An 8,816-nucleotide genomic window follows, 5' to 3' on the forward strand; every position below is an offset into this window, starting at 1 on the left:
CACTTCAAGTGGTTTAATTAAGTAACGATCCCTCCGGTGTGCCCAGCCATTTGGGGGTTTTAGTTCATTCCAGGATATAGTCAAGGTGACAAAACAAAATGGCCATCACAGGGTATGAGGACACAAACTTAGGAGTCATCAGCACTTAGGCGTTGTCCAAAGGTGACAGAGAGGCCTAGAGATGTACACAAACGGAAAAAGGAAACCTTGAGGCTGAGCCTGGGCACTTCAATATTCACAGGTTGGGAAAAGGATGCCAATATAGAAAACAGGCCACAGAAGCCACCAGGATCCACGTGCGGAGTATGTGTTTGAAGTGGCCAATCCCATCAAAAGTTACGTACCCGAGTTCGGATGGAAAACAGAGGGGACCCCAGTTTTGGCAACGTGCAGGCAGCTGGTGACCTTGAAGAGAGATCATAAAAAGTGTTCAACTGCTGGGACATTGCCAAAACATAAAAAGTGGAAAACAATTTACATCATTACAGGCAAAGTTGTGGATTTATAGTCACAACCCAGCAATTCTTTATGTAAGATCTATCACAGAGGGATTGTAGCACACATGCGCCCTGAAGTATACCAAAATGTTCCTGGCAGCATTGTTCACCAGAGTCCTAAGCTGATGAGAACGTGCCAGACCATGGGCCTGCCCCTTCAAGACACTGCTCACTTTAAGCGGCTAGATCCCACACTCAGAGCTGCCTCTCCCAGCCCGGACGGGAGGATAAGAAGCCATGCTGCACTGTGGATTCACAAACCCTATCTATACCTGGCTCCTCCATGCTCCTTGTCACACAGAACCAGCAGGAGATTGACAGGTGGCTTTACAGAAGATAAGTGAGAAGAAGAACGGGTAGATGGAGGAACGAGAACATAGTCTTCCAGCAATGTGATCACAGGCACACTCAGTGTTTTTACCATTATCTGGAACCCTTTAGCTCTGTCCCAGGTTGACGCTTAAAGTTACCCACCACATTCTTCTTAACGTTGTAATCTTTTTTTTCCAAGCAGCTGCCGAGATGGCTGAAGTGGAGCAGAAGAAGCAGCCTACCGCGGCGTGGACTGGTACCAAACTGCTGGACATATCAAAAGCAGTGATGCAGCTGTACAGCGCCCACAGAGGCGGCGCCTGAACCGAGGCCTACGGCGCAAGCAACACTCGCTTCTTAAGCGCCTGAGGAAGGCCAAGAAGGAGGCTCCACCCGTGGAGAAGCCGGAGGTGGTGAAGACCCACCTGAGGGACATAATCATCCTGCCCGAGGTGGTGGGCAGCATGGTGGGCCGTGAAACAACGGCAAGACCTTCAACCAGGTGGAGATCAAACCAGAGCCGATCGGCCACTACCTGGGCGAGTTCTCCATCACCTCTACAAGCCGGTGAAGCACGGCCGGCCTGGTATTGGGGCCACCCACCCCTCCCGCTTCATCCCCCTCAAATAGCCATGGCTAATAAAGAACTCGTGTTCAGTCAAAAAAAAATTGTGATCCTCAGCTGGGTGCAGCCGGTGCTCCCCTGTAATCCTAGCACCCAGGGAGGCAGAGGCAGGTGGATCGCTATGAGTTTGAGGCCAGCCTGGTCTACAAAGTAAGTCTAGGACTGCCAAGGCCTCACAGAGAACACTGTCTCAAAACAAAAACAAAAACAAAAGTTGTGATCCTCAAAAGTTGTGAATAAAGTGAGGATCTGCCCAGCTATCCAGCACCCACATAAAAGACAGCCATGGCAGCACCTGCCAATAGTCCCAGCCCTGGACTGGGGAAGGCAGACACCGGAAGATAATTGGGGATTGCCAGCCCAGTGGCCTAACCAAAATGGCGAGCTCCAGGTTTGGTGTCTCAAAGAGTAAGGTGAAAATAGAGGAAGGCAGTCACTACCTCTGGCCTACACACACACACACACTCTCTCTCTCTCTCTCTCTCCTCTCTCTCTCTCTCTCTCTCTCTCTCTCACACACACACACACACACACACCACACAACACAAACACACTCACATATAGAGACACACACATTCACATACGTATACTACAAAAAAAATGAATAAGTAGAAAAGTTGAATTTTGTCCATTAAATATGGGGGGGGGTAGCAAACCTGGGTCCCAAGCAAAATCTGAAGTAGTAAATGTCATATTCAATACTTTGAACATCGTATTTCAACTCAAATATAATTATTTATCTAGCTTGAGCTTTAGAACTATACTATAGACTTTATCCCAAGACTTAGGATTTTTTGCACTTTTAAAATTCATTTTTTTAAATGTCCATAAAGATACGAAAGCCCTTGGGATACTGGGATGTTCGAATATGTTCTAAGTAACCCTGTTTTATGACAAGACCACTGATAAAGATGCAAAAAAAAATCCTGGGAACTGCATTCTTGTGCAGTCTTCGCCAAAGAAGGGGACATTGCAGAAGCCATAGACTCTGCCACTTCCCACCACAGACCGACAGCAGACAGCTCTAGCTACCAACCTCAGTCTATCACAACAGACTTCAGCCTGTACTCCCAGTTCTGCTAACCTCTATCTTCTCAGCCATACATACGGTAGGAATAAAAGTGGTGTCTACCTCGTCAGTGCTGTAAGAATTAAATACTAAAATGATTAACAAGCTCAAGGTGCATAACTGTCAATTAAAACAAAATTATGTCCCTGCCCCCCTACCCAATATCTTGAAGGAAAGCATCTTATTCCTGGAACCGGGACTACTTTTCTTCCTAGTCTGTAGTTTCTGGGAGGAGCATTTCCCACTAGGCCTTGGAGAAATTCCTATTGCTGACACCACATACTTTCATCATAGGACCTGGAGAAATCTAGGTGGTTTCGAACTGGAAGCCTCCTCCCAAATGGCCAGATCTCATAGTGGCAAAAAGTGCTAGAGGCAGCAAAGAGGAGAAAAGTACCAGCTGTCTTACCCAGGATATGAAACCAGTAAACTCTATAACAGCATATCACCTAGTCATTCGTGGGTCCCAGGTCTTGCGTGAGTAACAAGAAGCTGTCTCACTGGACTAAGGCCAACAAATCAGGGTAACTCACGCATGGTGCTGAAATCTGGCCACTAAGTTCAAGTCAGAGAACCCAGAGGGAAACCTGCTACTGTAACTTTACTAAACTGATATCGAGTACAGCTTCCTTCTAGATACTTATTCTTGTTTTATTTTGTTTTCAAGAACAGGGTTTCTCAGTGTGGTCTTGGCTGTCCTGGACTCACTTTGTAGACCAGGCTGGCCTTGAACTCACAGAGATCTGCCTGCTCTGCCTCCCCAAATGCTGGGATTACAGGTGTGTGCCATTGCGTCCAGCTTAGATACTCTCTTCTACATATGTATTAGTCCAGCTCTCATCTTTCACCAAAGAAGCTTCTTTTTTGTAGTAGATGCAGGCTAACACAAAGAACCACAAATGAGTCAGAGAATAAGAGATTGGGGTATTCGTCCTAAAATAGAACATCTGTATCATACTCACCCCCAAAGTTCAAAGAATATCTCAGAAGACGAGACAGAGAGATTTTAAGAGGCAGAGGTTAGAAAGAATTTTTGTGAAACTTCTGACAGGTGGTTACTCTAGTGAACTCAGAGCAACTGTAGTTGCCTCCACAAGGCCTATACAAGATCATCGCAGTCAGTAGTCCAGCATGAATTTGGGGGGCTCATGGGCTCCCACTCCTAGTTGATAAGGTATAGGTTGTTGATGGCTACTAAGGGAGAGGAAGTTTTTTTTTTCAGGAGTGGGCCATTGATGCCCATCTTATATAGTAGCCAGGCCAGTCGTACATCACATGCATGTAAGCAACACTAATTTGGCACAGACAGACAGACAGACAGATAGATAGATAAAAGACAGATAGACGGACAGACAGACAGACAGATGAAAGAACATGACATTGGGTAAGAGGCAAAGAGAGGGACAAGAATTGGAGCATGGAAGCAAGAAGTGGATTTTATCAAAATAAAATATATCCCTGCATTAAGTGAAAACAAAGCTTTAAAAGAGCAATAGAGAAGTTCGCAAGAATTTTAAGTATTTGATCTGCTTTTACAAAATAAAATAAAAAATAACTTTAGGTAAGCCACAAATGTGGGCTGGCTCTGGCTGTTGGTGGCTGTGGTGTTGCTATGTTGGCACTGAACTCTATTTAGGCGATGAATGGTTGAAGATCTTGGTGATGATGGAGTTCAACCTTGTTTGTAGTCTTTTCTGTAGGTGTGCAGTGTTCACTTCACTCAAGACAGGAGGCACCTTGTTGTTTTACTATCTTTTCTTGTTTTTTCTTTTATTTATTCACTTTATATCCCAATCATAGTCCCTCCCTCCTCTCCTCCCAGTCCTACCCTCCCTCTCTCCTACTCTCAGAAAAGGGGAGCCACATCAGCAACAGCCCACCCTGGTACATCAAGTCACACCAGGACTGAACACATCCTCTTCCCCTGAGGCCAGGCAAGGCAACCCTGCCAGAGAGAAGTGATGGAAAAGCAGGCAACAGAGTCCATGTCAGAGGCAGCCCCTGCTCCCCTTACTAGGGTACCCACATGAAGACCAAGCTGCCCATTGGCTACATATGTGTAGGTGGCTTGGGGCCAGTCCATGCACGGGCCTTGGTTGATGCTTCAGTCTCCATATGACCCCCTGGATCCAGGTTAGTTTGCTGTTGGTTTTCTTGCGGAGTTCTTGTCCCATCTGAGCCCTTCTTTTCCTTCCCCCCACTTTTCCACAAGGCTACTGACTCTCTGCCTAATGTTTGTCTGTGAGTCTCACCATCTGTTTTGATCCACTGCTGGGTAGAGCCTCTCAAAGGACAGCTATGCTAGGCTCCATTGCAAACAGAGCAGAGTATCATTAACCGTGTCAGTGGTTGGCTCTCTCCCACTGGTTGAACATTCCCTCAATCTCCACTCTATCTTTATCCCTGCAAATCTTGTAAGTAGGGTAATTTTGGGGGTTGAAGTTTTTATGGGTGGGTGATGTTCCCCTCCCTCCACTAGAAGTCCTGACTGGCTAGATGGTGATCTCTTGGAGTTTATGGCCCTGCTACTAGGAGTCTTCGAGTCACCCCATATCCTCCCAGAACCTACCCTGTCAGAGGTCTCCAGCTTGTCTCAGTGATGCCCCCATCCTGGGTTTCTTTACTCTCTCCAAGCCCTCTGGCCTTCCACCTACCACTATCCCCACATCTGATCCCCACCCTCCATACTCCTTCTACTTTTTTTTTTTTTTTTTTTTTTTTTTTTGTATCTTAAAATGCCCTTGATCTTCACAAGAGAATTCAAGGCCACATCTTTGTTATGAAACTTTTATTTATTCTTTAAAATTTTTTAAAGTCATATAGAATATATTAATCCTATTCACCCTTTATTCTCCCTCCAACTCTATGGACACCCCATCACATCTCCCTGCCCAAATTAATGTCCTTTTGCTTAGTTTTGTTTGACTTTTGAGTCCATTTGTTGCTATCCATATGCTCCTAATTGTGGCATTCTCACTGGGGTATGGGGAACCTACTAGTGCACATACTTCTGAAAAAAATTATTCTCTCCCCCAGCAGCTATCAATTGCCAATGGCTTCTCAGTTACAGGTGGGATCTCAGAGGACCTTCCCCAGTGCATTCTGGAATCTTTAACTAGCCTGACCTTGTGATGATCTTGTGTGAGTTCATGTGTACAGCAGCCATGGCCTATACAGAGAACAGCATTTCATAGTTCTCTTCCCATCCTCTAGCTCTTAGACTTGTCCCATCCCATAATGCTCCATGAGCCTTAGGAAGTGGTGCCTGCTGTGCAATAGTGGCACCCACTGTCTATGAGGATAACTAACTGTTCACCTGATGGATGTGAGACCTGCTCCATAGGAGGAATTCATGCCTGGCAGGGTAAACATAGTCAAAACTTCTTATAGCAGGGGGAAGTGGTCAATACAGAAACTAATTACTGATCAAAGTGCTGAAAATAAGCAACTGCGAGTGCTCTCCTGCAGACAGAAAAATCTTTACTCTTTATCCAGTGAACACTCTCTTCTTCCTGATAGAGCTTTTTTGTCCTGGTCTTGGAAAGCTTTGAAGATTTCAGCTCCAGACTCTTCAGCAGCAGACTTCTCAGGGTTATCAGACATTTGCTAGTCTGGTGGCACGCACCTATAATCCCAGCATTTTGGAGGCAGAGGCAGGAAAATTGTGAATTTGAGGGCCGGCTGAACTACATTGTGAGACCCTGTCTCAAAAAAAAAAGTTTTAATAAGTAAAACACACAAATAGGCAGATCCCTTATCCCAGCTGTATCCAAAGAACAGCCCTTCTATCTATCCATAAAAACAAAGCACCCACTGATTCTGTAGCCCCACCATGCAACCCTGACACCTGACCTCGACCACCAGTAGCTATGCCAGCATTCCATCAGCCAGCAAGTTTGTGATAAATTTCCAGGGTGCATGGGCACTAGGGGATTGCAAAGGAAGCACATGGAATGGCTCTTAAGGATACAGGACAATCCGTGAGAGCATCTCAACAGCAGTGTGATCTCAGGCAAAAGCACATTTCTATCCTCACCCCTGGCTTCCTGGATTAAAATGGAAATCATAATGATGCACACTGTCCATGTGAGGACTGCCGTGAGGGTTGGGAAAGACAGTGCCAGTGATTGCTATGGAAGACACCTACCCAGAGCCAAACATTCATCCTTGTTATTAGAACCCAAATCTCCTTCAAGAAAGCATTGTGTTGGCCTGCTTCTTTGTTCTTGGCAATTTATGGTCACAAGATGGGTAACATATCTGCAGGCACTGTATCTGAATTCAAGGAAGAAAAACACATTTGTGTGTAAGGGTGGTGTGGAAGATGAGGTGGGAGTATTTTATGTGTGTTATAACACACCTGCCCCCCTTGATAGGGAAACCTGAGTCAAAACTGACCCAATTTGGGATGGCAGGCCCATTTCCCCAGACACCCTGTGCTCAGGAGTGTTCATCGACCTGTTCTGGTCAATGAAACATAAAGTAAACACAACCCTGATAAGGCTTCCTTATTAAAGGGGGACAGGTGTGATGTGAGACACACGAGATGCTCCCACCTTGTCTCCCACCCCACCTTACACACAAATGCTTTTCTCTTCACTGAATTCAGATACAGTGCTGGAGATGTTACTCATCTTGTGACCATAAATCGCCACGAACAAAGATAATAAGATGCTGAGAGGAGAAACACAGAAATGAAGAATGATTCTGGGTGCTTAATAAGACAGTGCTCACAGACCGCCCTCCGAATGCCTGCTTCAAGCCCCTAAGAAAAATAATAGATGGTTGGACATTTAAGTCCCTGTTGGTCATGTTGCTGGCTCACCGGCTCAAAGGTATCATCTAGTTGCTATTCTTCACTCCAAGTTCTCACCTAGGTACCAAGAGAGATTCCAAGAGACATTACTGTGATCTCATTTATACCACAGTAAAATTAAGGCCCTCTGTTATTTTCTATAAGTTATTTTGGATCCCAGTAGAATCACCAAACTGTTCACAAAAATGCTTCACAAAGAGCCTTCCAGAAAGATCGCCACACTTGTGGCTTTCTTGAGCAACTTCATACCTTACACATCTCAAATATCACATGAACAGCATTCTGAGTAAGACCTGAGCATTGAGCTCTGCTTGATGGGCAAAACTTCTTCTAATAAACCGGTCTCATTCTTGCCCTTGAGGACAGAGGAGGAAGGATTTGAATTCCTGAGCAAATGCTTAGAAACACCATGCACAGTGGTTTTCAGCCTATAAGCTTCTCAGCAGAAGACAGTCTGACAACAACCATGATCATTTTATACCACAAAGCTACCCTCTGATCTCCAGATGTGCTCATGTGTGAATCATTTGCTGGTTCCGCTCAGGTCCTTTGCACAAAGCAACTTATCAGGAAATAACAGAGGAGCTTGACTTTGCTGTGTACAACACATGTACACAATGGTGGGAATATGTATGCTATGTGTTGTAAGGGCACATATGCCACAACACACACGTGGAGGCCAGAGGAAAACTCGGCCGAGTTGCTTTTCTCCTACCTCTAATGTGAATCCAGAGATCAAACTCGGGTCATCAGTCTTGCGCAGTAGAAGTACCACTATCCCTGAGCCATCTCACTGGCCCTCAGTTTAAGGTCTTAATAGAGCAAAGGATGACGCCTCTAAGGGAGGAAGGAATTCTTTAGCCACTGGCCCTTGGGTTGACTTAAGCTTCATCTTTTCCCCAAGCCTCTAACCTGCTATCCCAGATGTTAGACACTTTAAGCACACAAGGACATGGGCCAATTTATTTCTCCCTCTTCTCTCTCTCTCTCTCTCTCTCACTCTCGCATCTCCTCTCTCTCCTCTGTGTGTGTGTGTGTGTGTGGTGTGTGTGTGTGTGTGTGTTATAGAGAAGGGAAGGTGAAACCTAGCTCATAGTCTTACGGATCCCCCAGGCAGAGATGTTAGAGAAATCAGGACAATGTCCTCTTTCAGGAGGACTTGGCAATAAGCCTCCCCATCCCAGCAATAAATACCAGTAGTTCCTGAGCTGGTACACCAAGTACTGTGGGGTATGAAGAGAGATAAACCAGCACGAAGACGGCCAAGAGGAAATCCAAAATAAAACGTTCGGAAGACAGCTTGGCACTCCACCACCCGGTTGCCCGTGGTCTGTTGGGTTAGTTCCTGATCCTTGTATGTGACAATGCTATTGGCCTAAGGTAGGAAGTAGGGATTTGGCTGGTGCTGATGCTACCATAGTGAAAAAAAAACAACACCTATCCTGGGCATGGTGGACAACGAGTTGTACAGAGAAGATCGCAAATTCACATCCAATG

At 45.6% G+C, this 8,816-nt stretch overlaps 1 pseudogene; it reads left to right on the forward strand.

Moving 5' to 3' along the window:
• The first annotated feature begins 1,019 nt into the window (after positions 1 to 1,019).
• LOC127201849 (40S ribosomal protein S15-like) lies at positions 1,020 to 1,439 on the forward strand (annotated as a pseudogene).
• The last annotated feature ends 7,377 nt before the right edge of the window (positions 1,440 to 8,816 follow it).

This window comes from Acomys russatus, chromosome 17, assembly GCF_903995435.1.
Source record: "Acomys russatus chromosome 17, mAcoRus1.1, whole genome shotgun sequence".
In the NCBI taxonomy this organism is placed as follows: Eukaryota; Metazoa; Chordata; class Mammalia; order Rodentia; family Muridae; genus Acomys; species Acomys russatus.